Source organism: Anas platyrhynchos, chromosome 2, assembly GCF_047663525.1.
Source record: "Anas platyrhynchos isolate ZD024472 breed Pekin duck chromosome 2, IASCAAS_PekinDuck_T2T, whole genome shotgun sequence".
Lineage (NCBI taxonomy): Eukaryota > Metazoa > Chordata > Aves > Anseriformes > Anatidae > Anas > Anas platyrhynchos.
Window position 1 is genome coordinate 14,962,853 of NC_092588.1, and position 26,668 is coordinate 14,989,520.

A 26,668-nucleotide genomic window follows, 5' to 3' on the forward strand; every position below is an offset into this window, starting at 1 on the left:
AAAACTTGAGGTAAAAAACTTCACGTGTGCAAAATAAGGATTGTTTTTCCTCAGCAACTGGAAGCTTGTATATGATGAGTGTTTTTGTCTGGCTTGAGGTATAAATTTCAAATCCCATCCTACGTGTCCAGCTGCAGTATAAGGAAATTGATAGTGCTACCGTATTATATATACACACACAAATTTTAGGGTAAGACTGTCACACAGGAAATTGCATTAGTTTCTAGTACAGAATTTGTACAGACTTCACGTATTTCTATGGAAATACCTGTGTGCTTGTGTGTGTATGCACACAAACATGCACCTATGAATGTAGATTTCCTGCCTGTGGATTTATTTGTATGTATTAAGTACTCACTGAAAGCCTGGAGGGCAGGGTTTGGTAAGTTTAAGAAGCACTGTTTAAAATGTGTGATTTTTTTTTTTTTTTTTTTTTGCTTTTCTAAGTGACCCAGAAGTAGCATCAGTTGTTTATATCTGGCTCAGCGTTTCCCTGCTGGCCCAGCAATATTTCCTTATTGTCAAAGTCAGTCAGTATAGTCAACTTGACAGAGAATGATATAAAATTTATAAAGTAAACTTCAGAGGCTTACAATTCTAATCTTTGTGTGTGCTTATCTAATGATACTATGTAGAAATGCTTCTTTGTTAGAGCTTAGACAGTTTGACTTCAAGAGTAACTAAAGAGGCAATATAATCAAAAGTAGTTGTGGTTGGAAGCTTGATTCTATCTAATTTTGGTAATTCAGTTTGAGCAAGATTACTTAATTTTTAAGTATAAACTGCTTTTTCTTGCTTGTAATAAGGTTAGGTATTATTAAATTAATATCTTATTTCAAAAGAATCTTAGACTCTACCTTTAAAACAGATATTTTAAAGCTTACAGCTTGGTAGGGTTTGTTAGTTGATTATTGCTTTTGTTGTGAGATTGCACAATTCACAACTTCAAGAATAACAAAACAAGGGAATATTAATTGTTCTACAGTAATATGGTGTGAGAATCAGAATTACATTTTATGAAAGCCTAAAAGATTGTTTCTCTCTTCTCTAAGCCTTTGAAGAGCTATAGTAAGCTAAATTTTTAATTGCAGACTGCTTCAGTTTTCTTCCTGAGGAAAAAAAAAGGCTGAATTGTTTCTGTGTAGCTGATAGATGAGCAAGGAGTGAAATAATTAGTTTCTGAGATGGATTAATCTCACCACAAGATGATTGCCATACAGAAACTGTATGCCTGTGATCTTGCATGCAAGGTTCAGCTATTCCTGCTTGGAAAAAAAAAAAAAAGTGACTCATTACCAGTCTTTCTCTTCTCAACAAGTAGGACTTGATGATCTTGGAGGTCTTTTCCAACCTAAGTGATTCTATGATCGTGTAAGTAAGCAATGATCCTGGCATAAAGTAAAGTGCAAAAGCCAGTGCTTTTGGAGCTTCCCTCACCAGGATGCCTTAGCTTGGCAGACTTCTGTTCCTGTTTTACAGGCACAGGGAAGAAAAGCAGACTGGAGCCAGCATAGGAAATGCAGCTATCACAGTAATGCTGATACATGGGTCTGATATCGGTAGGGAATTTGCAGCCACAAATGGGGCTTGCCTGTGTTGAGCCCTGTAAGAGTACAGAGAAGTTCTTTGCCTTCTTGGTAAAATACTTAAACAGACCTAACTATTCACACATCACTCTTGTTCATTCTGCATTCCCTTTACTTAGGGCCTCTTCAGCACTTTGACCCATGTAGTAGAGGCTGGGGAAGATGAAAACCAAAAGAAAATGGCTCTTGAGGTAACCAGTTGAGCATTCGGTTCCTTTTTAGCCTCAATATAGAGTTGTCTTCTGTCTTGCCAACCTGGAAAAACAGCGATGTTTTGTAAATATGCCTTGTTTGTTTTCCCTGAAGCTATGTTTTCTTATTCAAGCATTCTGCCAGATCAAAAGAGTTTTTTTAGGTGCAAATTTCCTAGCAGGAAAATCTCTTATCTGCCAGAACCTTGAAATTCAGGATGTTCAAACCCAAGCCAAACAAGCAACTCCCTCCCCTCAAGACTTGTAAGTTAAATCAGTGCCACGACAGGCTTTGTGTCTGCACAAATTTAGGGCCAGAGATACCAAGGGAAAGAAGAAAAATTCTTGCACTTAAGTGCCCCGTCACCCAGGAAGGTGCTCAACTTCTTATTCTCTTTAGTCTGAATATTGTCCTTCCTTCTTGTGTAGTGTATCTTTTGAATTTTCTCTTTTCCTTTATCTAAGATATTGGAATAGAAACAATCCTGTTGAGTGTATGTTTCTGGGCCTGAGAAACATTTCTTGGCAGTCTTCAGCCGTACTTGATCTTGTATTAATCTGGGGACTGTAGCACAGGTTGAAGGGACACTTTACCCCAGCTGACCTCCTGCAGGAAGAGCATTGAGGGTGCAGGTATGTGTTGGCAAACTCCTAATCTGCTACGGTGAGAACTGAGTTAATGCACTAAAGTTTTTCTTCTGTATCATTCTGCAGGAGCTCTAGGAATGTGTCATCTGAAAAATAACTCGTTTACCTTTTGGTCTTGAGGTGATCATTGTTAGGAGTATGAACCTTGCACACGAGAGGGTGATACTTGAGCAAACAAATTGTTGAGTATTTGGCAAGAGACATTAAAGCTAATGATTTGTTTTTTAAACTGAGGAAACCTAATATGAAGCACATTTATGAGGGTGCTAAGAAAATGCCCTTAACTTAAACTTGAAATAGGTACTTAAATATATAATATTTAAGAATCAGTTGGAAGAAGATAGCTGTTACTAACAGTTAGTAATCTACGTGTATTTCTTCAAATATGCTTTTCAAAAATGGTGCCATTTTGTCTTTTATGGCTAATACCTGAGCTGTTACTAAGTTTTGGCTATTAGCCTCAACAAAATTCCTTCAAGAATGAAATTTTGGACTTAAAACAAAAAACAAAACAAAACAACAAAACAACCACTTTTTGTGTAAGATTTTGCAGAGCAGTTTGGACTGATTCTGGAAACTGCAGAAAGCAGGAGAGGTTTTTTTTTTTTTTTTTTTTTAAGGATTAATTTCTTGTTATAAATTTGGAAGGCTGTCTAACACTTATGAATCCACAGGTATTTCTCATTGTAGAAAGTTTCTTTTGTAGTGTCATCTTCCTGAGATTGTTTTTTATGAAGTATAATATTTTTTGCTAGATTTTTCTGTCAGGGAAGTCTTAAACACGTACAATGGCCTGCTGTAGCATAGTATTTTCCAGGGAGAATTTCAGCCCAACAACCTGTGTTAGAAAGCTGTACGTGAAGTTCAGTTGATGTGTGAGCTAATGGAGGAAAATTGCAGAACTGTTCTATGTTGTTGAGTCTTCAGCAAAATACGCTTCAGCACAAAGTTTTTCATAGTTTTGGGGCTGTAGTCTAGACTCTTGTTCCGCAATTTACTTTCAAATAGCTTTTTCCTGATTCCTAATGTGCTTAAATGCTCACAGGTATTGAAATGATTTCTCAAAGCAGAGATCCCTTAAGCTTGAAAAGATACATATGTTTGTGAGATTTTCCCCCTCCCTGATTCAGCTGTTTAGAGAACATCAGATTTCTGCTCTAATTTTTGGTGAAAGCACTTCAGTGAAATGATGCAGTACCCAAGCATGTCTTTGTGATTCTTTAGTTTCCTGAGAACCCCTTTCACTTTAGGGCACTTGAAAGCTTTTGTCTGAGTGAAGTTCTGCTTTTCTTTCAGTTAAGGTTTACACAAAAGGTGTAATGCATGAGAGATTTATTTCTTAGGAAGAAAATACATACTATTCTGGACTACAAATTGTGTCTTTAAGGGGCATGTTATGTTCAATCAATGTTATTAACTCTTGCTTTTCATGCAAGGAGTATAAATTTTCTTTAAACAGGAAGAAAAGCTACTCAATGAATAGCATTGGACAGGAAAATGATGTAGTATACAACTTGTAATTCACTATAAATTTTGAGACATTATTTTGATAAGATTGTTTGAAACAGATTTTTTTTTTTCAACCTGATACATTTTAATACCTTAATTTATCTTAGCTTTTAAAGTGCTATAGTAATTGTGCCAATAGCAACTTTGAGACAATTGTATAATTATAAATGAAAAGTTCTAGAAGGTTATACATTTTTCTCATTTTCTAACTGTACAATGTTTTCATCAGAATCCTATTGAAATGCCATAGATGGAAAGGTAATGCCTTCCTCCACTCTCATGATTACATCCTTACCTGAGAAGGCTAATTTTGTTTGTCAGTTTTCAGAGTAGAAGTATGTAAAGATTCTAGTACTTGTATTTATCTAGTCTGTGCTGTAGGTTGTATTTACTTGCATTATCACTCTGTAACAACTAAAGATAATACAGTGAGTGTTTTGTGGAAATGTTGCACTATTTCCTTTTTATGGCTTTTATTTAGCCTCGAGTGAATGCAGTTACATATAGAGAAATGTGTATCCCCCATACTGAGTTTTTTTCAGGGTTTTTAATCAGACAATGGTATCAGCAGTTCATACTACTGAGCCTTATCTCCACTGTTGCCAGCACAGTGACCTGCAATAACATGATCCTTGTGGAAGTAGAGGACTTTACATAGCTAAAAGAAACATGGCTTTAGAAGAGGTAATTTAAGATAAAAAGATGGACTGAATGGGTGCTTCTGAATTGTTGCCTACTGTAGTGAGGCTGACCTAAGTGTTCTCTGTATTAAGTTCCTTCCTGTCTTGTTGGAGGACTTGATGTTGCATTTCTTGAAGTTAAGCCTGCGGTTTGACACCGTAGGGACTTCAAGATGAAAGCTGTGAGAGAGAGGTCTTACACTTCCCAGAGTACTGTCACAGCGTGCAGATGTGGTGGTGCTCAGTGGACTGGCCCAGGTTTTTAAAAACTGTCTTAACAAAAAAGCTACCATCTTCTGAGGCTGTATTTTTTACTCAGTTAATAGTGTAGCTCCACAAACAGCCTTGTGTGTACAATTGGAGAGGTGGTATGAACCCCTAAGCTGCTTGAAGCCTCTGTACTGTCAAGCCAGAATCTTCCCGAACAGTACATATATACCTATAGGGACCTGATGGATGATGTGAAGGAGGATTTCTTTTGTTACTAATGCTGTAAAAATCCTAATGTCATTAAATCATAGCCAAGATACAAGACTTTTTGTCTTGTGTCTGTCCTTGTTGGCAGGACCAAATGTGAACATGCCACGGCTGTTCTGAATAGGCAGGAATAATTTAGATAAAATTTCTGCGTGTAGGTATAACAGTTGGCCAAAATAGAAAGGGTCATTCATATTTTTCCTCTTCTTATAAGAAAAGAGAATGATTATAAAAAATAAATCTATGACTGAATATATGAAATTTAAATGTTATTTTACTAAGGTCAGGACAGATGAACCCAAAGCTCCTAAAATGAAAATCACAACCTTTGTTCTGGCTCTGTTTGTTTGTTTACCTCGATTCTTCAACCGTATTTTTCTGTAAGTACCAATAGTAGTTTGTGCAGAAAGCTACACCACGGAAATACTGAATTTTCAGTTAAAGTGCTGGCAAAGGCACATCAGGTTTGCTCATGCATTTATGAACGTTCAGTTTGTTCTCTATGTAAAAAGGATATTGAACCGCAAGTTAGATTTTTTTTTTCTTTATTATTTGGATGTACAGAGCCATGAAGCGGTTTGCGGGCTTGGTGTGGGGCTCGGTGAGGAGCTGAGGCGATTTTGGCCGCTGGGCGGGCGAGGGGCCGGTGAGGTTGCGCGCTGCCGGCCTGAGGGGAGCCGCCGCCAGGGGGCGCTGCGAGCCCGCCTCGTGTCGGGGCCGCGGCCGGAGGGGCTGCGGCGGGGCGGCCGCCCCTGCCCGTCCCTGCCCTTCTCCTCCATTCCCCTCCTTTCTCTCCCTTTCCTTTCCCCTCCTTTCTCTTCTTTCCCTTCCCCTCCTTTCCCTTTCCCGTGCGGAGGTGCCCGCTGAGGAGAGCGGGGGGCCCCGGGGGGCTTCCCTGCTGCTGGGGCTGCGTCCCCTGGGACGGGGCCGTTCTGGGGCTTGCTCCCCGAAACGCTGTGTTTGTCGCCCTTCTGGGGCTGAAAATTGATTTTTAATGCTTCAGCAGCACATAAATCCTTCTGTTCAACATCTAGCGTTGTATCAAAACACAGAAATCATTTCACTCTTTAAAGCCACAGATGTTAAAATTATATTTTCAGTCCGCTCCCATTAAGACTTCCCTGCGAAAGGAGGCAGTGCAATTTTGCCTGTAAGCACAGACGCACCGTGCTATCCTTTATCTGATCTTACACAAACTGCGTGACACTTTTCCTTGAGTGAGTTTAAACACGCAAACCTTACGGCTGCCGACGTCCTGACAGCTTCAGTCGGTTTGATTTCTGCAAGCCACATACGCGGTGGATATTATTACCACCCCAAAAAAAAAAAAAACCTCTAGCTGCTTGTAGTTACGCTGAAATTTACTGAAAATTAAGCTTTCGAATGCTCATTTGGTAGTCTGAAAAAGGAGGTTAGAGAAGCATCTCTTTTAAGCGAGTAATTTGTTAGGAGCTTGCTGCAGGCAGCTGTCTTTTAGCAGCACTAAAATGAGCTGGAAGATTTGTATCCACCTAAATTTTGCGTTCAAGTATTTCTCGAGGTGCAAGTTTTGAACTTAAAGTCAAAAGATTTTTCTTCGTGCTTTGTGTGCTCTTAACTGTGTTCTTTATTTATAATCACGATATACAATTGTTTGGTTTGCTAGATGAATATTTCATATAGCTTCAACACTTGCAGAAATGCAGCAATTTTGATATAGTCAGCAATATGAAAGCCCAATTTCTCTTTCTTATTCTCTTCAATTTAGGTAAAATACTGCAAATGACAGATTCTGAATTTGATTTTTCTTGCTAATGCAATAGGCTCAACTCTAACTAAAGAAATCAAATTGTACAGAAGAGGATAAGCAAATAAAAATATTAAAAATCTACATATATTTTTTTTTAATTTCAGGTATTAGTTTAGTTTATGAATTTCATGTTAGTCATTTGAAAATATTCAGCCTTATGCTCCATGTTTGTTAGGGGAGAAAAAATGTACAGGTTATTTTCCCTGACTACTCAGAAGGTATTTTCAACTCATTTTTGATGAGTATAGAGTCTGAAGGTTATTTTGATTTCTACAAATTCATTTAATGTATTATTTGTTCAGTTTTGGGTATATGCAAACTTAATGTGAAAGCATCATATATTCTTCCACGCTTCAGATCACCCAGATACAAATGACCTCATGTTTATATTTTATCATTAATTTGTTGAAATATTGTGGTAAAGAATATCTACTGTGTTAGTTTCTACTGCAAGCAGAGTCCCGGCTAATTCTTGTAGCTGCTTTACTACAGATCCATTTATGAAACAATATTACTCTGAACATATGGCAAGGGTGAAACTTGCTTTTTTTTTCTTAGCAAACATTTTAATTTCGCTGTACCATGAAAAAAGTCTGGATATAGCCATTTGTTTTTTAGGAGATTTTTTTTCAGGCAGTTGCTAGAACATACAGAAATCCTGGTAGACAGGCTTGTAGTCATCTATCAAACAGAGGTAGGCGCCTTCCTGGGTGCCGAAAAGTTAAGAAAGCAGCAGTTTTAGGCTACCTGTGTGTTTGGTGGAAACAGAAACAGAACTTCATCCAGAAGAAAACCCAGACCCTGTGAAGACAGCGGTGTCCATTGTGGTAAAACTTTCTGCTTCATCTTTGATTATGAATCTTTGGTCTTAGACAAGGTGCTTCAGGAGTGGAAATTTCCATTCATTTAGACTGCCTGGATTGCTCTATCTCTACTTTGTGCATGGTCTCCAGCAGGTCCTTTCTTAAGAGACTGAATTTTCATGGTCCCTGTGTTGCCATGTGCCTTTGGCTAGTTATTTTGACTCTCAGCTCATTTGTTCTTTTGGTAACACTTCTCCCAGTGCGTCTGGACCAAAAGGAAGAGAATGATCTTTTAACACCTTCTTGCCTCTTTCCATTCCCCCCTCCCCTTTCCTTTTCTGCTAATGCAAGTATTTAGCCATTTCCTTCCCCAAAGAATGCTGTAATAAACTTGAGGGAGCTGAAGAAAAGCACAGCAAACGGCACAAACCCCATGTGCCAAGATCTTATTCCAAGAGTCAAAATAAAGGAAACGCAGGTAGTTCTTTTGAGCAACCATTCGAAGCAAGAAATCTCGGGTAAAAAAAATAAAAATAAATGAAAATGGGTTGAAATAATTATTAGCAGTAAATATAAAACAAAAGGTCTTTTTTTAGGTATCTTCCTTATCAGATGTATTCTGTTTTGTGGCCAGACACAAGTGCTGATGTTCTGAATTTACTACCTAAAATAGATGCTTTTTCCTGAAAACAAGAGCGTTGTTGGGGACATAATTTGCATAATTCAAAAAAAAAAATGGAAAAACGCATTGAACAGTGGATTTCTTGCAGAAATTGCATGTAACTTCTGCATGAAACTTTTTTTTTGAGCTGACAGTTGCGTCTTGCAACAGCTTAAACTGGCAGCGGTCCCTGCAGGCAGGTAGGAGTGCACTCAGTGATGCTTCCCTCTCCTGCTCTCAGGCTGGTGTGTGGTGGTGGGTGGCTGTGCTTTGAACCCCACGGGTGCTGAGAGGTTGCTGAGCGGTGAGGCTGGGAACAGCACTCGGGGCGAACAGAAACAACGTGAATCCCTCCAGTTTGGGGGCTGTCAGAATGGTAGCTTTTTATATGAACTTCATTATTCTATAACTTTTTTTTCCCTGAGGAATACACTTTTTATCTTGCATTGCAACAGAGTCATCGTAATCTTTTTTTAAAGATCAGCAAGGATGTTTTAGTGAGCAGGAAATGGCATCAGTTCTTGTTTCTCGCTTAATAATGTTTTATGGATTTTCCACGACTGCATAATCTAGAAAAATTAAATAGTGTTATTCTTTTCTGGAAAAAAATCATAAGTTGTCAACGTATAAACTCCATTAAATCCACATTATGCCATTTCTGTGTATAGTGTTTGTATTTCTTAATAGACTAAGATGTGTTACTGGCCCAAGGTTCAGTACCAAATCTTGAATTGAATCCTTGAGCAATAGACTTGGTTGAAATCTGTCTTCCTAATGGGAAACCTGCTGACGTGCTGGACTTGAAGGGATAAGAAATCAGTTCAAAGATTACTGAACTTAAATGATTTTCTGGAGAAATATCAGCCTTTGATAGAAAGGAGAAAAATCCTCAGAGCATAGATCTATATTTTATCATTATTTGTGATTAATAAATTCTATTAAACCCAGTGGTGCTATCAAAAATATGTGGAGGAAACGGGAAGAGCTCAAACTTAGCAAATCTTACTTACTGCTGTAGTCTGAGTCAATGTGCAGAATCTTTATAATGACAAAATTAGGGAAGTAAAAATTTATTTTAAAACTGTACTAAGAATGACCTGGGGGTGCATAGCTGCAGATATAATAGTTAATGGTAAATGTATATAACTTCTCATCAGCTGTGCGTACAAAATTACCCTTATTGGAGATAAGGTTGTTCCTGCCCATCAAACCTAAAGACATTTGCTTTGTTTTGGTTTGTGGTGTGTTGGTTGAGAAGTTTCTATAGTACACAGCTTGTCTTTTGTTTCGCTGTTTGCTGAATACACAGTTTGATTTCTTTTATTGGATTACATGCCTGAGTTCACCATAAATTCATGCAGTAGAAAAATCCACATTAAAATAGATTGTTTACTCTTCAGTAAAATGCTCGTGCATTTTTGTAGGTCTAGTATGATATCCTCAGTGCAGATATTTATAGCTGACATGCAGCATTGTGGAGCTTTATTCAATAATAGAAATGGAAACATTTCTTAAAACTTTTTTTTAGGGGAAAAAAAGGCATGTTCTTTGTGCGATATATTTAGGTCATAAGGGACATCTGCTAAGGATAATTTTTTTAACACTTGCTAACAATCCTAATATAATATGGCCTATTCATCAGTCATATTGTTCCTGACTTGGCTGGTGTGGATTTTAGTGATTCCCGATGTGCATTCAGACTCTCTTAATTGCTAGTTTCTCGCTGTTCTATCTTATTGTTTTGGAGGACAATGCATAAACGGGCGCAGAATAATCAAAATGGTTTCCCTGGCCATATTAGGCACCTAACAGAGAGATACTTACTGTGTGTGTGTGTTTGCAAGTGGAAGTCTTACTGAAACAAAGTAAATCTTAATGTGGAAATGAAGATTTGAATTCTCTCTTCATTCAGTGTGTGTGTTTATAAGCAAATAACTCTGGATACATCTTGGAGCTTTTACAGCTTGCATTTATGCAGGAGAGAAATTAGAGGGGTAAGGTAGGGAGACAGAACAGACACTGAACTTCGGGAATTTAGGGTTCTTGATAACCTGTTATATTGTGCCAGTTCGGTGCCTTTGATTTAGAAGGGAAAGCTTGTTCGGAGATCTTTGTGCTGTAACTGAGATCTAATCTTACATTTGCATGAAGCCAGAATTGCATTCGGCTGCAAGGCATTTGACTCCTCAAGAGGTGCGGGTAATATTCCTCCAGCTTGCACGCACAAGACGAATAGCGAGATGGGCAACGCGAGGCTGAGTTGTTGGGGGGGAGAGGTTATGGCAGGCTTCTGTGTTTTAGGTTTTAACATCAGTGAAAGAGGAAAAAAGGACCAGCTGAAAGACTGGCAAAATTCCTGAGAGGTCCTTGCAATTTGACTTCCCCATGTAAATGGAAATACATCTTCCCACCATTTTTTTCTTTTGTGTGTGCAAAAATCTTGGTTTTTAGTGGTTCATATTGCTCTGTACTGTGGACTCACTTACTGATAAATTAATACCTGATGCTTTAGGGTAATCTTTCTAATTATTGAGTGTTTTATCTTAATCCAGTTTCTGTAACTCTCAACTGTTTTTGATAGTGAAGGAACAAAAGCAGAAATCAGGGCTTTTATAGTAAGCTGGGGGAAGCTTTCTTTATAGCTTGCTTCAGGTGTTGAATCTCTTTTTAAGTCTTATCCCTCTGATTTTGGGAGGAAACAAAAGGACTTCATTTGCTAGATTTGTCACACATCTTTAATCAGGTGGCTTAGCCAAGCACAACAGGTCATCTTTTAAAATCCCACATAGCTGCAAAACATGAAAGTACTTTTTTTAATAGTTCCTTAGGTGATTTTTAGTTCTGCTTTAACAAGACATGTTTAATAAAATGGGTTTGGGCTATTAAAGTAGTAACAGTGATTGGAAATAAATCAGCTTGTGACTGTTCAGCCACTTGCTGAGTATACTTGAAAGACCATGGTGTAGGCAAATGTTGATTTTATTCCGAGTCGAAATCCGTAGCTACGTAGCTTAATTAAATAATTTTACCAGACTTGATAGTTACTCTCTGTATGAAATAGTTTAAAATTTGATTCATCCATGCACTGCTGATTAAAAACAGTTTGGTAAAAGCTTCGTGTAAACTGCTTTAGTTAAAGCGTGCTTTCTGCTTAAGCTGTGCGTTTCACAGAGCTGCTGATTTTCTGCGGCTGCAGTTGGGGAGAAAGGAGCGAGGGAAGACAGCTTGAAAAGGAAATTGAAGACGCTGTTGTAAGAATGCAGTTTGGACACTGGGTGCCACTCCTGGTACACACAGAGGCTGGAAAGCCTTCCTCGTGCAGTGAAACAACGAGTGCTCTTAAAAATGGAGGTCTCTTATGCTCATAAAATTCTGAAGGTCTCTGTCCTCTGAGCCAAGAGGTTCATCTGGTTGGAAAAACATATTCTTCAGTCCTGCGAAGAGTAACTAAAGCTTACAAGGGCAAGGCTTTTTTTTATTTCTTCTGTCATCATGCTGGGGATGATTTTCCGGACTTGATGTCTTGCTATCTAGTTACATAGCTTCCATCATGTGCAAGAAAGACAAGATTACAGCACCAAGTGTTCAGGAATAGGGGAACTAAACCAAATACAACAATTCTCCTCAGAAATAGGAAGAGGAATTTGGAAGTAAAGTACGAATGAAATGCCTCCCTCAAATTTTATCATCTTTGTGTTATTTTTTTCATAGGCTTATTGCTGTTAAAAGAGTACAGTGTTAAAAACAATCATGAGGTGGTATGCTGCTGGTGGAAAACTGCATTGAAGGAGACCGTGAAGAATGGGTTAGGGGTTGATCAGCTTACAGAAACTAGGGTTGGGCATATAAAGATCCTTTTCAATAAGCACCAAGTGCTAAAGGTAAGAGGAGTGAGGAGATGTGTGCAGATGTAAACTGGAAGAAGGTTACAGCTCCTGTCCTGAAAGCCGTGGAGCTCAAGCTGGGAAGCGCAGCGTGATTAATGCCTGACTGTGCTTGTGCGTGGAGGCATCTGCTGGCTCCGGGTGTCCTGAACGTTGTACAAACACATACGTGCTCAAACCATTCAGAAATGACACGGGAGTGGAGGTGGCCAGGTCTCCTGGTGGAATACTGGCCTGTCGGTAACTGGCTAATTCGGAAACAGAAATTTCAGTAGTACTGACAGGTAAATGGGGGGGTTTAGAAGGCTAAATGGCACAGCATTAAAAAAAAAAAAAAAAAGTTAGACTTCTAAACCCATTTTCCACACAAAAATTTTACTCGCTGTCTTGTTTGAAAAGGATTTGAAATAGTGGGTCAGAAATTAAAATGTGCATGGAAGGGGGGGAGGAAGGCAAGACACTACTTGAAATAATGAATTGCAGGGTGAGGGATGAGGGAGTTCTTTGTGAAATTTTACTTTGATACAATTATGCAGAATTAAAAGCAAAAAGTCCCTCCATCCTCAAATGTAGAAATTCGAGCTTTTGGTTTCGCTTTTCAAAATGACATTTGCAAATGGGCTCGTGTTACTCAGTGCTCCAGTCTGTGCTGTTTGAACCTTCCAAGCCACTTACAGTGATGTTCCAAGTGAGAAATTAATCGATGCATTTGGATGCATAAAGCACAAAGCTAAAAATTTCAGATTGTCCTATTTCTTTTGTGTGCTTGCTGTCAGAGGTTATATTCTTCCTGTTAAAATCTTAAAAGTTTAAAATGAAACTTGTAAGTGAAGTCTCAAAGTTGCCATTATTTTTTGGGGACTTCCCAGGACAAGCACAGTGGCCCGTCAAAGCTATGGCAAGCGTGAATCATTTGGTACATCTTTTGCAATTAGCTTAGCTTTATGTAGATAGTGAATAATACAAAGCCACATTGGCTTCTGTAATTTTGCCAACTGTGGCAAAAAGTATGACTTTAAAATAAGTTTGTTTCTGAGACCTCCTTATCAAAATATACCAGATACATAAGCAGAGCCAGAAATGAAGGAATTGGCAGCAAACCTTCTGTTGACACCTGGAAGTTTAATAAATGGACCAATTGAAATTAGGAATACGGTGGGCGATAAGCTGGAGCCACCTGGGTTTTATGGGCTACTTGATGCTTTGATTGCAACTTTGTTTGGAGTTATCCATTTATATTGTCAGTGTTCCTTGTCGCTGCTGTGTTTTCTATTTTAATCTCACACAATAGGAAGGATTAGAAAAAGCAAGGCACTACTCAGACCAGAAATGGGTGTGGAAAGATGCTCTTTCAGCGTGCCCACCTCAGAACAAAGCCATTTGTAGGACAAAACATGGGATTGGAAGGAGGAGCAGCAGATAGCTTTCAGCTGGGCGTCCCCTGCATCAGGCCATGAAGAGCATCCTAATACGCTCTGAGAGCTCAAGGGGGCTGTGAGCAGGCAGGATTTCCGTGCTGCCATTTGGGTGGAGGGCTTAGTGGGGCCGGCCGTAGCGGTGTGCTTGTGTTGGCACTCTGTGCCCGGTCCCTTAGGGGCTGGGGTGAACAAGAGTAGCTGCAGAGCTTTGTCTCGAGTGGTTGTGCAGCTCATCAACACACTGAGGGTCCTGGTCCAGCTTCAGGTTCTATTTCTGCACTCTGTGTGATGTTGGCATGCTCCTTGTTGCTTTTTCTTTGTTTTCCCTTCACTTATTTAGCTAAGTCTAACATGAAGGAAAGGATGCTTAAGTCCATTTGGTAACAAATTCATAAAAACGATCCATTTTCCCAACTTGAATATGGGAAATACCTGTCTTTATCCTTTCCCTTAATGTTTTTTGATGCAGTTTTAGGGAGATGAAATAAAACCTTCACTATACCCTAAACACCTAGGTGGCTGTAACTTTCTGAGGCTTTGCTGACTGGCAGAGCTCTGAGAACCACCTTGTTTGATAGCATCTGTACATTTGGGAATGGATACCTAAGAATATTATTCAGACTCAAACTCAGCAAGAAAAGTAGCATTGTTGATCAGGTACTCAGCACTGTTACTAAAAAAAAAAAAGCTAAGAGGATGATAGCTGATGTTTCATGCTAAGGATAATGATAATTCTCAACTGGAATTTGGTTTGGTTCTCTTGGGTCTTTGGGATCTTTGCAGCAGACAGCGAAAGGATGCTTGGTTGGCTCCAGTAAGGAAAAGGTTTCTACAAAAGGAAAAAAAAAAAAGCTGCTGCATGTCCAAGATAGCAACAACAAAAAGCAGTGGGTTTAATTTTTGTTAAGGGAGGGGTAGAGGAGTTGCAAGGAGGAGCGCTGTAAGGACGGTGCAACATGACAGTGCGCTGAAGGAGGTGGGTAGGGCAGAGTTAGCCAAACCCTCACCAGAAACAAGAGTTAGCTGTACCAAAATGGGATGAAACGGGTATCAAACGACTTGCAGCTCTGTCCCTATGATCTTGCTATTCTATTCTATTTATCCTGAGTTTGAAAGATCTTAAATTACTTTTAAACTTTTCAAATCTATGCCTTTTAACATCTGTAATGTGATCAACTTGTGTGGTAATCTTTTCCATACCCTCCCACCCCCGTGTGCTCCTCTGCCTTTGTACAGCAAGTGATGGGAATGTAGCTCGATTTCACTGAAAATATTTGGTGTCCTGAAATGGAAAACTCTGCGTAGTGTGAAAGTTTCTCAAGCTATATTTCAAGTATCTCTGAATAATACAAAGAAATAATGCTTCACTTTTTATTTGGCGTTTCACTCAGTTGTATATGTTGCAGGGTTTTCCCTTTTGACACAGAGGAATGCAGTTGATGTGAACATGGTAAATAGAGTATAATGTCCTAATGACTTTGAGATACAGTACATGAGAAAATAATGGGTCATTTGGGGAGGATTATTTTAGCATGTGTGGGGGAAATATGGTAAAATCACCCCCCTTACTAAAAAAAAAAAAAAGATCATGTATTGTTTTTCTGTTGCCTGTTTACACAGAAGTTAAAGCTGTATGTAGTTTTCCTTTATCGTGTTTAGTAACTTGAATGTAAAACTCAAGTTCATTAAATACATGCAACTGTTTCACTAATCCATGTTTTTTCTTTCAGAGCAAGTTTAGTTTTGAGGCTAATTTTTAAATGAGTTTGAATGTCATTTCTTGCATTCAAAGCAGTGCTGCAGTCCCAGCATTTTCAGCTCATACACATGCAGTGTGTACATGCAGCCAGCTTGTTTATTTCCTGTCTCCTTCCTTCAGAAATTCACGTGGTTATTATAGTCTGATTTGCTTGCAAGGCTTAAGCAAATCTCTTTCCACACGTGTCCACGGAAGGTGCTGGGCTGGCTCTGGTGGCCCTAGATCCTCTTGCCTGTGCTTAGTGCGTGCTGTGGGTGGCAGATCCCAGGTAAACCTGGGGAGGTCCGTGACCGACTGCGGGACCCGCACTGACTCGTGCAATGCCTCTGCTTCTCTGAGTGCTTAAACATGACACAATGCTTAACGCTATGTACATAAATAAATTGAGCAAATAAAAATCATCCTCTGTTTGCTTTCATCTTCGTGTCAAAGCCAAGTATGAATACACACGCCCGTCCCCTTTTACTGTCTTATGTCAGCTACACAAGAGGCACAGACTTGTGCTGTATTCGAAGCCTTTCTGCCATGTGTGTGTTTAGCTATGGAAACCAGTTGTTTAACAGATTTGTTTCTTGTAAGCCTGGGTAGGTTATTTACTGGATATTAGTTACTTTTACGAGCACACTTTTGTGTAAGCCGTTAGTAGGAAACATGCTGCCAAATTTTGGTCTTTTGACTCAGGTAGACTTTTTCTTGTAGGCTATTTCTTGATTTGCTTTCCTAGTAAAGTCTTGCAGATCTTTGGCTCAGATAAAAGCCCTTCCCCACTTCTTGAAAATGACAGGAAACTGTTAAGGGAATGAAGTATCTTGCACTCTCGTGAAAGGTAACGATCATACCACAATAAAACACGATCATCTTTCCTGGTATTGTCAAGAAGCACTAAAATGTTTAAAGAATTGTAGGCACAGCTAAATAACTGAAGCTTTCATTAAATTTACTTACTAATGTTAATTGTATTTTGTCTGTAAATCAATTCAAAGCCTTCCAAATTAACAAACGATCACTTATGTTAGGTAGGAATAGAGTTAATGTATTGTGACACGAGCAACATAACAGATCAGGTGTTTTTAAATACTTCAGCAGTCCTTTAATTAAAAATGTATTAAATACTCAGAAATGCAGTCAGTATTTTTCTTGCAGAATACTTTTCTTCTGCAGTAAGGGCTTCTGTAAATGTATATGCGTGTTCCTTTTTGTTTCTGCATGGCAGAAAGGTGTATAGCGCACTGAACATCTATAAAACGCTGTTGCTGTTGGCTCCATGGAAAGGGAAAAACATTCAAAAGAGATTTGGAAGAAGAGAATGGAAATGGACTTCTGCTTCAGGCTTGGGGAATGGCAAAGCGTTTCTGAGCTGTTGGAAGAGAAAAAAAAAAAAAAGAAGGCTTTGTTTATACAACTAAATCAGAAGTCAGAGCTCTAGTGCATGCAGAACTGAAGTGTATTTAGCTGGTGTCGTGGAACTTTGATCATCACCATGGTTTGTTTTGCACTTCCTTGGTAGTGCCCCATCGGGCTGTCTTTGAGTCGGCTTCCTTGTCATCGTGTCACCCACACGCGCAGGCTCTGAAACTGTGGCTCTTCCATCCTATCTGGAACCTTACAAAATGCTGCATTTTCTTTAACTTCCTGAAGTGAGTTGCTTTTTCTTCTGTCTTTTCTGTAGAACACCACTTTGTGCTAAATTCATTTTCACTGGCACCTCCTTCCCAAAGTCTCTCCCATCTCCCATCCGAATGATGGCACGAGGGTAATAGCTGATTAACGGCTATCTTCTGCTCTCTCCTTGATCTTTCTCTTTCCTTCCCCCTGCTTCTCCTTTAACGCAGAGCAGATTTGCCCTCGCTTGCACTGCTGCTCTTTTTTTCCCTGCACTTCCTCCTTTGAAACCGTTTTCTCTGTCTGATACCCTGACCTGTTGGCCAGGCTGATAAAAGCTCCTTTTGCTGCACTGTCCCTTTGGCTGCCTCTGCTGGATCCATATCACTGGTGAATCTCGACTGCGAATTTTCCAGTGCTTATTTCTTGCCTGCTCCTACCTCCAGATCATTTCATTAATTTAGAAGGAAATCATCTTCAAATATATTATTTAAAAAACATTACGATGAATGAAGTGCAAGTGTTAAAACTGGTTCTAGACCCAAGGTGCAGCCTGAAAGTATGCAATTAAAAGCCAAACTTACAAAGATGGCCAGTGATCCTTGTGCTCCCCCTACGCTACAGCTTTTATACGAGCTTGATGGCATCTGGCAGCATCTCCCTTACATGCAGCTGACAGAAGTTTCATGGCTCTCCTCGCCTTGCAGCTGAAACCCTGCTGTCTGTGTGCAGCGTGCAGGCTGCGTGTTGGGGCATTCAACCCGAAGCTGCAGATCTCCTGAACCGAATGCCCTCTTTTATGCAGCGAGGGGTAGGTAGCCGAACCACAAAAGTGCACTGTGTCTAAGATGTCTGCTGCGGGGCACCTCGCCAGCTGGTGTAGTAGGGAGTTTAAATGGTTGTAAAGCTGCCAACACGAGGTATAAGGTGGGATAAGAGAATGATTTGTACCTAGAGTGTGAGATTAATACCCTGCACTTGCATAGCACCTTTCATTTGAGGATCTTGGCACACTTTATGATCAGTTAATTGCCTCATAACCTCTCTGTGAGGTAAACTATCACTAGTTTACAGTCAAAGAAAACTGATGCATAGAAGAATTTAAGTAACTTCTTTAGGATGCCTGGGTAGTTGGGGGAGAAACGTGAAGTTTTTCTCTCGCTAATTCTGGAATGCCAAACATCACGGTGTTTAATTTCCCTAAACAAAAGGCAATAACTTACCCTCACTTTCTTATTCCTCCAGCTCTTCGGCTGTGTGGGCTCCTTTTCTATGCTTTTTCCCCCCTCTGTGCTCCTTTGAACTGTGGTCTTCCAGGTGGCAACTGAAGGGAGCTGCTGGAAGGGGAAACCAAGCGCGCTTTTAGCCGTGAGTTACAAGCACTGCAGCTCACTAAAAAAGTCTTTTTGAAACCCTGAAGAGCGGAGTTTTGCCATGAAACAACTTCGAATCTTTTTGCTTTCTTCCCCTTCTCAGCATACAGGTGGCTCAGAGCCTCCCGGTTTGTTTCCCCTTGTTCTCGCCACTTTGAGAGGTGATCAAACAGAAAGCAGCGGTGCCTGAGTTACCCTGCTCCTTCGCCAGGCTGCGGGCGAGGGTCTGGCAGCTGACGGTGAGGCAGGGCTTTGTCTCTGCTAGACCTTGCAGGCATCAAGTCATGGCAGCGTTATTCAGCATAGGAACGCACCTCTCCATGCTCCAAAGAAAACAATTTTTGCAGTTAGTTTGTTCCTAATTGGCCTTTTCCACCTGAGGAATAAAGCAATCGGAGCTATCTTTTTAATTGTTTTAGCCACGCTTGTATAAAGTTCCTCGTCTATACTGGTTATAAAGACAAGACTGAAGAGAAGCTTCTATGTGCCAGGAAATAATATATGGGGTATTTAAGTTGAAGAGTTGTTGGAATATGAAAATTAAATTTGTCCTGTAGGGAAACTGTGCTACAGGCTGCATCCTTTGTAATAACGTAGAGAGCGCTATCTTTAGAAACGTGACTGAGTACAGTAATGCTTAAGATAGACGAGTGCCTAAAAACGTTTGGAGCGGTGACAGTTTTTATTTTGGTTCGAAGTGCACGTGGATAAAAGCTGGCCACTCGCCCCGCTACCCCGTGGAACGTGATTTCCTTATTCCATGTACCAGTTCTTGTTAGTAGGGATTTTCTTCTATTTTTAAGACGCGGAGTGAGAGGTGGTGAAAGGAAGCTGGTATGAGCCATGCGCTCAATAAGCAAAACACATTTTTGAAAAACACCATATTTTTGACCTCGGCATTGGAGAAGAAAAATAAATAAGCAGGACTTTCCCTTAAGATACTGTGGACTTGACAAGCCTGATAATTGGTTTTAATCATTCATTTCAGATGCTGTTGCCTCACAAGAGAACGTTTCTTTTTTGACTACTTAATAAGTAGTAAAGCAGCTCATGTTGCAAGGCAGAATCAGAAGGTCACGTATTCAAGATAGACAAAGTTTTTTTTTTTTGTGATTTATATGTATTTTTTATCCCAAACCTACTGTTTAATCGTTCTGCTTTTCTCATCTGCATCTTGTTTAAGTAAAGTTATATGGTAACTCCTCCTTGAAATAAGAGCAACTGGAGCTGAACATAATTTAACTAGGTTTTTAGAGATCTTTTCAAAAAGAAAAAATGAGATTTACAGAGCTTGTCTCTATTACTAGAGACAATTTTAGGAGCTTTTTAGGTGGTACAAAGGTGACTTGTGATTGGGAAGGTAATATGTTGTTTTCAGGGAGCAAACTCAAAAGCTTTAGAGTTCAAAAATGATCTGAGTAGTTTTGTGCTAGATGCATCTGCTGACAACATTTTTGGAAATGAGGCATTGATACCTGTGATGTACTGCAAACGTGTAATATTAACCTGCTCACTCTAGCTTATCCTACCTCCAAGTCAGCTAATTAGGGTCACATGAGGTGTGTTACACATTTTAGAGGTTTGTACGGGTACGTGTTCAAATTTGCATGAGTGATAACTGAGCAGAATTAATCCCTTGTCTTGTAATTATACCTGCAGACCTTTTGATCATAGCTGTTTTCTCCTAGTGCTTAATCGTGGCATTTCTGCATTCAGGATGTAATTAAAGAGCAGGCATTATTGGGGCACCTGTTGGTGTGAAGTTATGGTCTTCATCTGAAGAATAACACCTTTGTTTGTTTTCCTCTGTGTAGTACAAAATATATGGCATTGTGGGACTTTTATTCATTTACATGCTCCTTCTGCTTGGGGTTTCTCTCCCCCATTTGTGCATTTTTCACTGCTGCAGTGGTACTGATGCATCACCCATTTTCAGTGCTCAGTTAATTTGTCACACAGAAGATAACTGACTCTACTGGCCATAAAATTTGTTTTATTGCCAATACATTTAAACACTTCTGATTAACTTTTATTGGGGTCATTTTATTAAATTTGATGCCTGTGAGTATCATGCTGAGTTAAAGATTGCTACTTCAGATGCCACAAATTTTATTAAATTGTTATCTGAGAGCATGGTGGTTCTTTGTTCCTGGCCTGGACATCGAGTTTATTCGGAATCTGGCAAAAGAATATGTTGTTTCCTACTTTTAAATTGGTGTCATGCTAAGTCGTAGGGCCTCCCAAATGCTTTACACAATTATTTTTAAAAGATACAGGGAAAAAATAAATATGAAGAGCTCACTTAAAAGCTTGGAGGGCTCATTTGAAGAACAGCTTTATTCACTTTGCCCCTTTTACAAAGGGTTTAGAAAATAATAATGCCCAATAAAACTCAGCTTTTTGTAGGTAGTTTTACAGTTTTTGCAGGGAACAATCCATCTGACCTAGTTGAAATGCACGTTTGCTGTTTCTCTTCGCAGTGGGCTGGAAATGAAGTTTTCGGTAGTTAATGATTCAGCCCTGGAGGAGCGTGTGTGTGTGGGGGGTGGCTTTTTTCAAACCCCGAACCGGTGACTTCTAGTGCAAGTTAATTAGATTTTACCCCTAAGAAGAGTAAAATACTAGTAGGCTCACAGTGGCTCGGTATCGATTTGAAGATTATACGCTATTAATTTAGACTTTAAAAATACATCAATACATTTTCATTCTTTAAGAAGCACCTCTGCTAGAAATAGATGTTCATATTTTTATCGATAACAATTCATTTTGATGCCATGTAATGGGAGTTATATCACGAAGACTTTATGTAGGAATTAATTGGTACCATAGCAGTCAGTGGGTATTACGAAGCCCGTCCTGCTGAGGATTGGATGTGGTCCAAGCTGTTGGAACAGGCCAGCTAGGATATTAATTTTAAATAGCAAATGGGCTAGTAGGCAGTGTTTACCTACAGTTTATAGAAGGAAAAGAATGTCTTCAGAAGGCTTTTGGAGAAAATCTTAAATGGATTAGCCCAGGTAGCCAACAGGAAATAGAAAGACAAAGGAGGGCTGGCAGAACATACCAAGGAGCAGCACTTGAGGAAAGGCAGGTGATGTTTTACTACTCTTATGTTTACTCGGGAAGAGTTGCCCAGGAAAGTAAACAGGCAACGCTTAAGCAGCAGGGACAATGGAAAGAAACAGAGGGATTTAATTGGCAGAGAGAGATCACAGCAATGAGAAGAGGAGAATTTATACGTGGAGAAATAATGTGTTTACTGTGGTGCGAGCTGTAATTCGGGGTTACTGGGAGGGAAATGATTACGGGAAGTGGAATTTATCAGGCGAACTAGTAGGCTTTTGGAGCATGGTCTTTCTGAGCATAGTCTCCTTTGTAAAGATAAAGGCTAAAAATAGGTAAGTTGATTTCCTAGATTGTAAAAAACTGAGGGATTTAATTCGGCGCATAAAAACAGCATTTGAGAAATTTGATGAACTGCATGGGAAGTGATTATTTTACCTCCGCGAGGGACCCTGTGGGCCCTCCAGTTTTTGACGCTGAGGTAAATGTGTAATTCTTTAAAATAACTCCTGCTGCTAACCTAAGTAAAGAGAGAACTTTCATATAGAAACCTAATACACGTGTTCCTTTAGTCATGCCAGCAGCGCAGCCGTGATGTTTCGTAGAGGCCTGTCTGCGGCTCCCAGTAACACAATTGCCGACCATCTGAGAGCAATGAACGCGTTTCACCATAAACCTGTAATAATCTGCTCTTCGGGAGAGAAGAGGGTAGTAATCCTTTGCCTTGTGTCACCTAATCTGATTTTTAATTCTTCAGTTACATAAACACTACAAAATCAAAATGTGGGCATCTGCTCCGGAACATTTGGTGACTTCTTTTTTTAATAACTTATTTCTATATTTGGCGTGCATCTTCTGTTAAAGATTTTTTCAGGTTTTCATAGACTAATCTCCCTTCACGTTAAACCATGTCTTTCCTTTCGTGTATTACTTTTATAAAAGGGAAGTTAATAGCTTTGAAATGCCTCATTTCTTGAGCATTAAGTAGTTTTTCACGTGAAGAAGTATGTTTTCCCCCCTCTGTTCTTTCAGAGGAACATGCTTTGTATGATTTTTTTAATTATTAAAAACACTTCATTATTGTGTGATCCATCATAGAAGACAGTGTACTTGCACCTTATGTGTGTTTATCATGAAATACAAAGGGTTTTGTACTCCATATAGATGGTAGTGAAGGTACTTGGGGTAGTGAAGGAAAGATGTTTGCTTCTACTCAAGAAAACCAGATTATTTTCTTGAGCAAGAGAGCTGTTTACACAAAATATTGTCACTTCAGGATACATACGAATTTAATGACTAGATGAATCTGTCTGAGGTGCCATCAGATGGTGGTATGTGTTTTTGGCACACCGTACTTACTAGTAGTCTGATGCTTCGGGCCAGATTTTTAGTTTAAACAGATAATTTATCTGAAGACTGGGCATGTAAATACTGCTGCCCTTCCCCCAACTCACACTTGATTTTTAAAAATTGTGTCTGAGATGTTTAACTATTGTAAAACCCACTGGAGAATGAGACCCAAACACAGGAGAGGGACAGCATTTGAATTTTGGTCTGCCTGCTGTTTTTGGTAGGAATATCTGGTTTGATGTGAAAGTTTACAAGTAAGAAGAAACTAAATTGCTGGAAATTACGGTACCTGGATGGCCTTCAGGGAAGTCGAAAAAGAAAGAAAAACAGCTGACCAGCTAATAGATTGTATAATTTGTTATTGGAAAAAAATGAGACTTAATAGCTGTTAGAAGACAGTAGGCAATCTTACAAGCAGCTAAAGGATAATGGTTTGTAAGTCAATCCAAAATAAATAAAGCTGGTGGTTCTTACTGTGTGACACTGAAGGGGGACAAAGTGAAATCTTACATTTTTTAACGTGTTGTTTTTCTAGGTGCAATTAATTAATGACTCCTAAGTTGGTTTATTTTTTAATATAATTTGTGTAATTACAACTAATGGGAGGGAAAAAAAAGATTTTCAGTTATTTTATATAAAATTTCACAAAAGATGAGTTAAGTCTGGTAACAGCACTGGTCCTTGCAGTGGGCAGATTGAAGTAGTTTTTTGGGGGGGCAAGGAGGGGGGGGGAGAGGAGTGGGCTTTGGGTGCTTCTCTTTAGAATAAGAACAAGACCTATGCAGTTTTGCAAACTTTACCAGCCTCAGATAATTGAGGGATAGGACACTGACAAATTGATTTGACCCTCATCTCGTCACACTAAACATTTATGCTGTGAACTGAAGGATTCCTACATAACACAGGCTGCTTTGTGAGCTTTTTAAATTTACATTAAAATGATGTGTAGGTGTTTCTGGTACCTTTACTTTTTGGGTATGTGGTAACTACTATTGCTGCCGTGGAAGTGTTGAGGAATTGCAGCCAAAGGGAGAAGTTTGCAAAACAGTAGAAAGGATGGGGTAGTAGCTTGTGAATGTTCTTCAGCAATATCTTAGAGGCCACATTTCATCTGTGGAGACAGATCTTCCTAGGCTTGCTCCTCACGTATGAGAGGGAGAAGCTGAATAGTTCATGGGGTGGCAGGGAAGGTCTCAGCTCCAACGTGGTCCTACACTGAGAATGTGAGCATCTGATCTGACCCTAATAAAGGCATAGCGCTGAATGCAATTGAGCAACAAATAATAAAAATAAATATTCAATGCAGTGCATAACTAACCAGTTCAATGTTCGCAGCATTGCTGGAGGAACGATTGTTTTTCATTCCAAACTTGTAAGGCAGCACGACGTTGCACCTTTACAGAAATGTGCAAGCAACGAGAAGGTGAGGTGAGATATCCCTGTATTTCGCTAGACACAGGAATTATTTCTCAAAGTATAACAAACTTTCAGTGTAACACTTCTGTTAAAATAAGGTACTAGCTTTTAAGCAAGTTCTTCCTATGTTTTAGCTGACACAGTTTGATCATTTTGCAAAAGACCCAGTGAGATCCTCCTTTAAGCACAGTTTAAACTGCAACTGCACTTACTGTTCTGGTGAAACGTAGGGGACTGTATCTGATTAGGCTTTTCATTACACACCGAAACGTGCTTTATGGATCAATAAAGGCAGATGTATTCCAAGGCGAGGGGTTTTCATGCAAAGTAGAGCTTGCTTGGATTGCAAAGAAAAGCAGTAGGGCAGGTCAGATTGAGGAGGAAGGCCAACTGGGAAGAAAAAGAAAATATACTTGCCATTTTTTTTTTTACCAGCTATGCTATTTTGAGGGACGATTGAGAGGCTTTGAGAAAAGGAGAAAAAGTAATTTAGCCTGTTGGTATAAGGCCTGAGCTGGTGAAGTAGTGTTTGTTCAGTAGGAAGATGCTTTAAGATGTCACATCTCTAGGAAGGCACAGAGCGCTGACTGGTGCTCTGGGAAATCTCATGCTGTTACGATCATATCTGAAGCCATCAAACTCAGTTTGGGTACTTGATCCTGCATTTGCTGCAGAATTATATATATATGCTTCAATCCTTTTAATTGTTTTGCTATTTTACCAGTCTCCCAAGGATAGAAATCTGTAATAGGAAAAATGAGAAATGCAATTCAGCGGCAGTTTAAGCAGTCATCTTCGTGATTCATCTTGTCTGCATAGGCTTCTGCAGGAGGGGAGGATGTTTTCTTTGATTCCTGTCCTGACTTATTTCATGCAGTTCTTGATTGGTCATAGGGTGAAATACAATGTGCACCATTATTTTCTCTGCCCAATTTGATCCTACTTGACCTGCTGACAGCACCACAAAACTGTATGAGGGTGAGTGGTTGGATGCACTGAGGGATCAGGAGAAGAGGCAGAATGGCTTAAAGCAAGGTACGTCAATGTTTTGGAGCCCTGAAATTCTCCTTGGCTGCTTAAATTTTCAGAGCAACTATTTCCTATTAATTTATCTAAAAACACCCAAATCAGAAATGCTACTTCCAAGCTGTAGACCTGGAGAACTAACAAAGTCTTCTAGTGCATGGGTTTCTATTTCAAGCAGTATTGGAGCTGTCCTTTATCATTAGAGCACTTTCTGTATTAATACACACTACCCCCAGAATACCTGCTCTAGTTGACAAAGCAATTGCTTACTCTTTGCACAGAAGAGTTTTTTATTTTTACAGAAAAGATTTATTCCTTCAGAATTCTGACACTCCTTTTTAATAATTCGCTGCATAAATCCTGCATCTGTATGTAGGGCACTGAATACAGAATTGTCCTCCTTTACATTTTAAACTGTAGTGAATTATAGTTTTAAGTTAACGTCACAGGCCTTTTGTTTTGAGTTTTACAATCCTTTTTTCAATTTCTCATGTGCAAAACAAATTAAGGCCGTGCGTATATATTATCTGATTAATTCTGTAAGTTTCGGATTACTTTAAATAATTACGCTATTTTTTTTCTTGCGACTTCCCCAAATTGGTTATAGTTCTTGTTAAGCTTCATATTACCAGTCGAGCAGATCACTTTATTGCACTGCCATTTCTGAAGCAAATGAGCGTTGTTACAGGGAGGCTTTTGTAGGTAATGTTTAATTTCGATGTGTTCTTACAGCAGTCTCTGGGCTGTTAGATTTTGTAATTCAAGCGTCTGTCATTCAGAGCTCGCTCCCTGGCAAAGTAAATCTTAGGTAACAGAGGCGTTTATATTGCGGCCTGGAAGCAGTAGTGTATTGATTAAGTTGGATGGTTTGGAGAACGGTAAATTAACCATAGCATGTAATTTACCCCTTCTTTGTTATTCTAGTAGGACAAGGGGTTTTGTCTGATGTATACAAAAAAAAATAAAAACGGGCTGTTTCTGGTTCCAGTACTTGTTATTCTGGAAGGAGTGATTTGTTGTCTGCAGGTGAACTTCCACAGGACGTGCAATCTCATCTCCCAGCCCAGGGTGGGAACCCTGCCGTTCCTCTGCGCACTTGGCTGCCTGCTCCTGCCTCCTCCCTTGCGTAGGATCGGGCGATTGCGTGACCGCAGACTGACTCAGATGGGTTTGTTGATCCGCCGGAGAAGGAATCCAACAAGTTGATGCAGCTCATGTAGCTGGAGGAAGAGGCGGAATGAGTAGGGACCACCCATTTTAGCAGTAATTGGTGGTAAATAGGATTGAGCGTAACATGCAACAATATCAGTTTTGTTCCTGGCTTATTTATTTGTTGTCTGTTAACACAGTGCGGAGTTTATCATAAAGGGATTGAGAGATCTAAATGCTACTGGGGTGACTTGTTTTTCTTTTAGCTAAATATCTAGATAATG

At 39.5% G+C, this 26,668-nt stretch overlaps 1 protein-coding gene and 1 long non-coding RNA gene across 3 annotated transcripts in view; both read left to right on the plus strand.

The window, feature by feature from the left end:
* The window catches only part of EIF3H (eukaryotic translation initiation factor 3 subunit H), an 83,261-nt gene that overhangs the window by 20,703 nt on the left and 35,890 nt on the right, over nt 1–26,668 (plus strand). The gene's annotated exons all lie outside the window — the stretch shown is intronic.
* LOC119715930 (uncharacterized) overlaps nt 1–26,668 on the plus strand; it is a 34,515-nt gene continuing 7,847 nt past the window's right edge. The window contains exons 1-2 of one of the 2 annotated variants that reach the window (XR_011807365.1): nt 1–25,244; nt 26,262–26,508. This is a non-coding gene — a long non-coding RNA (uncharacterized lncRNA). The remainder of the gene's footprint in view (nt 25,245–26,261; nt 26,509–26,668) is intronic. The other variant, XR_011807366.1, reaches the window with a different exon arrangement.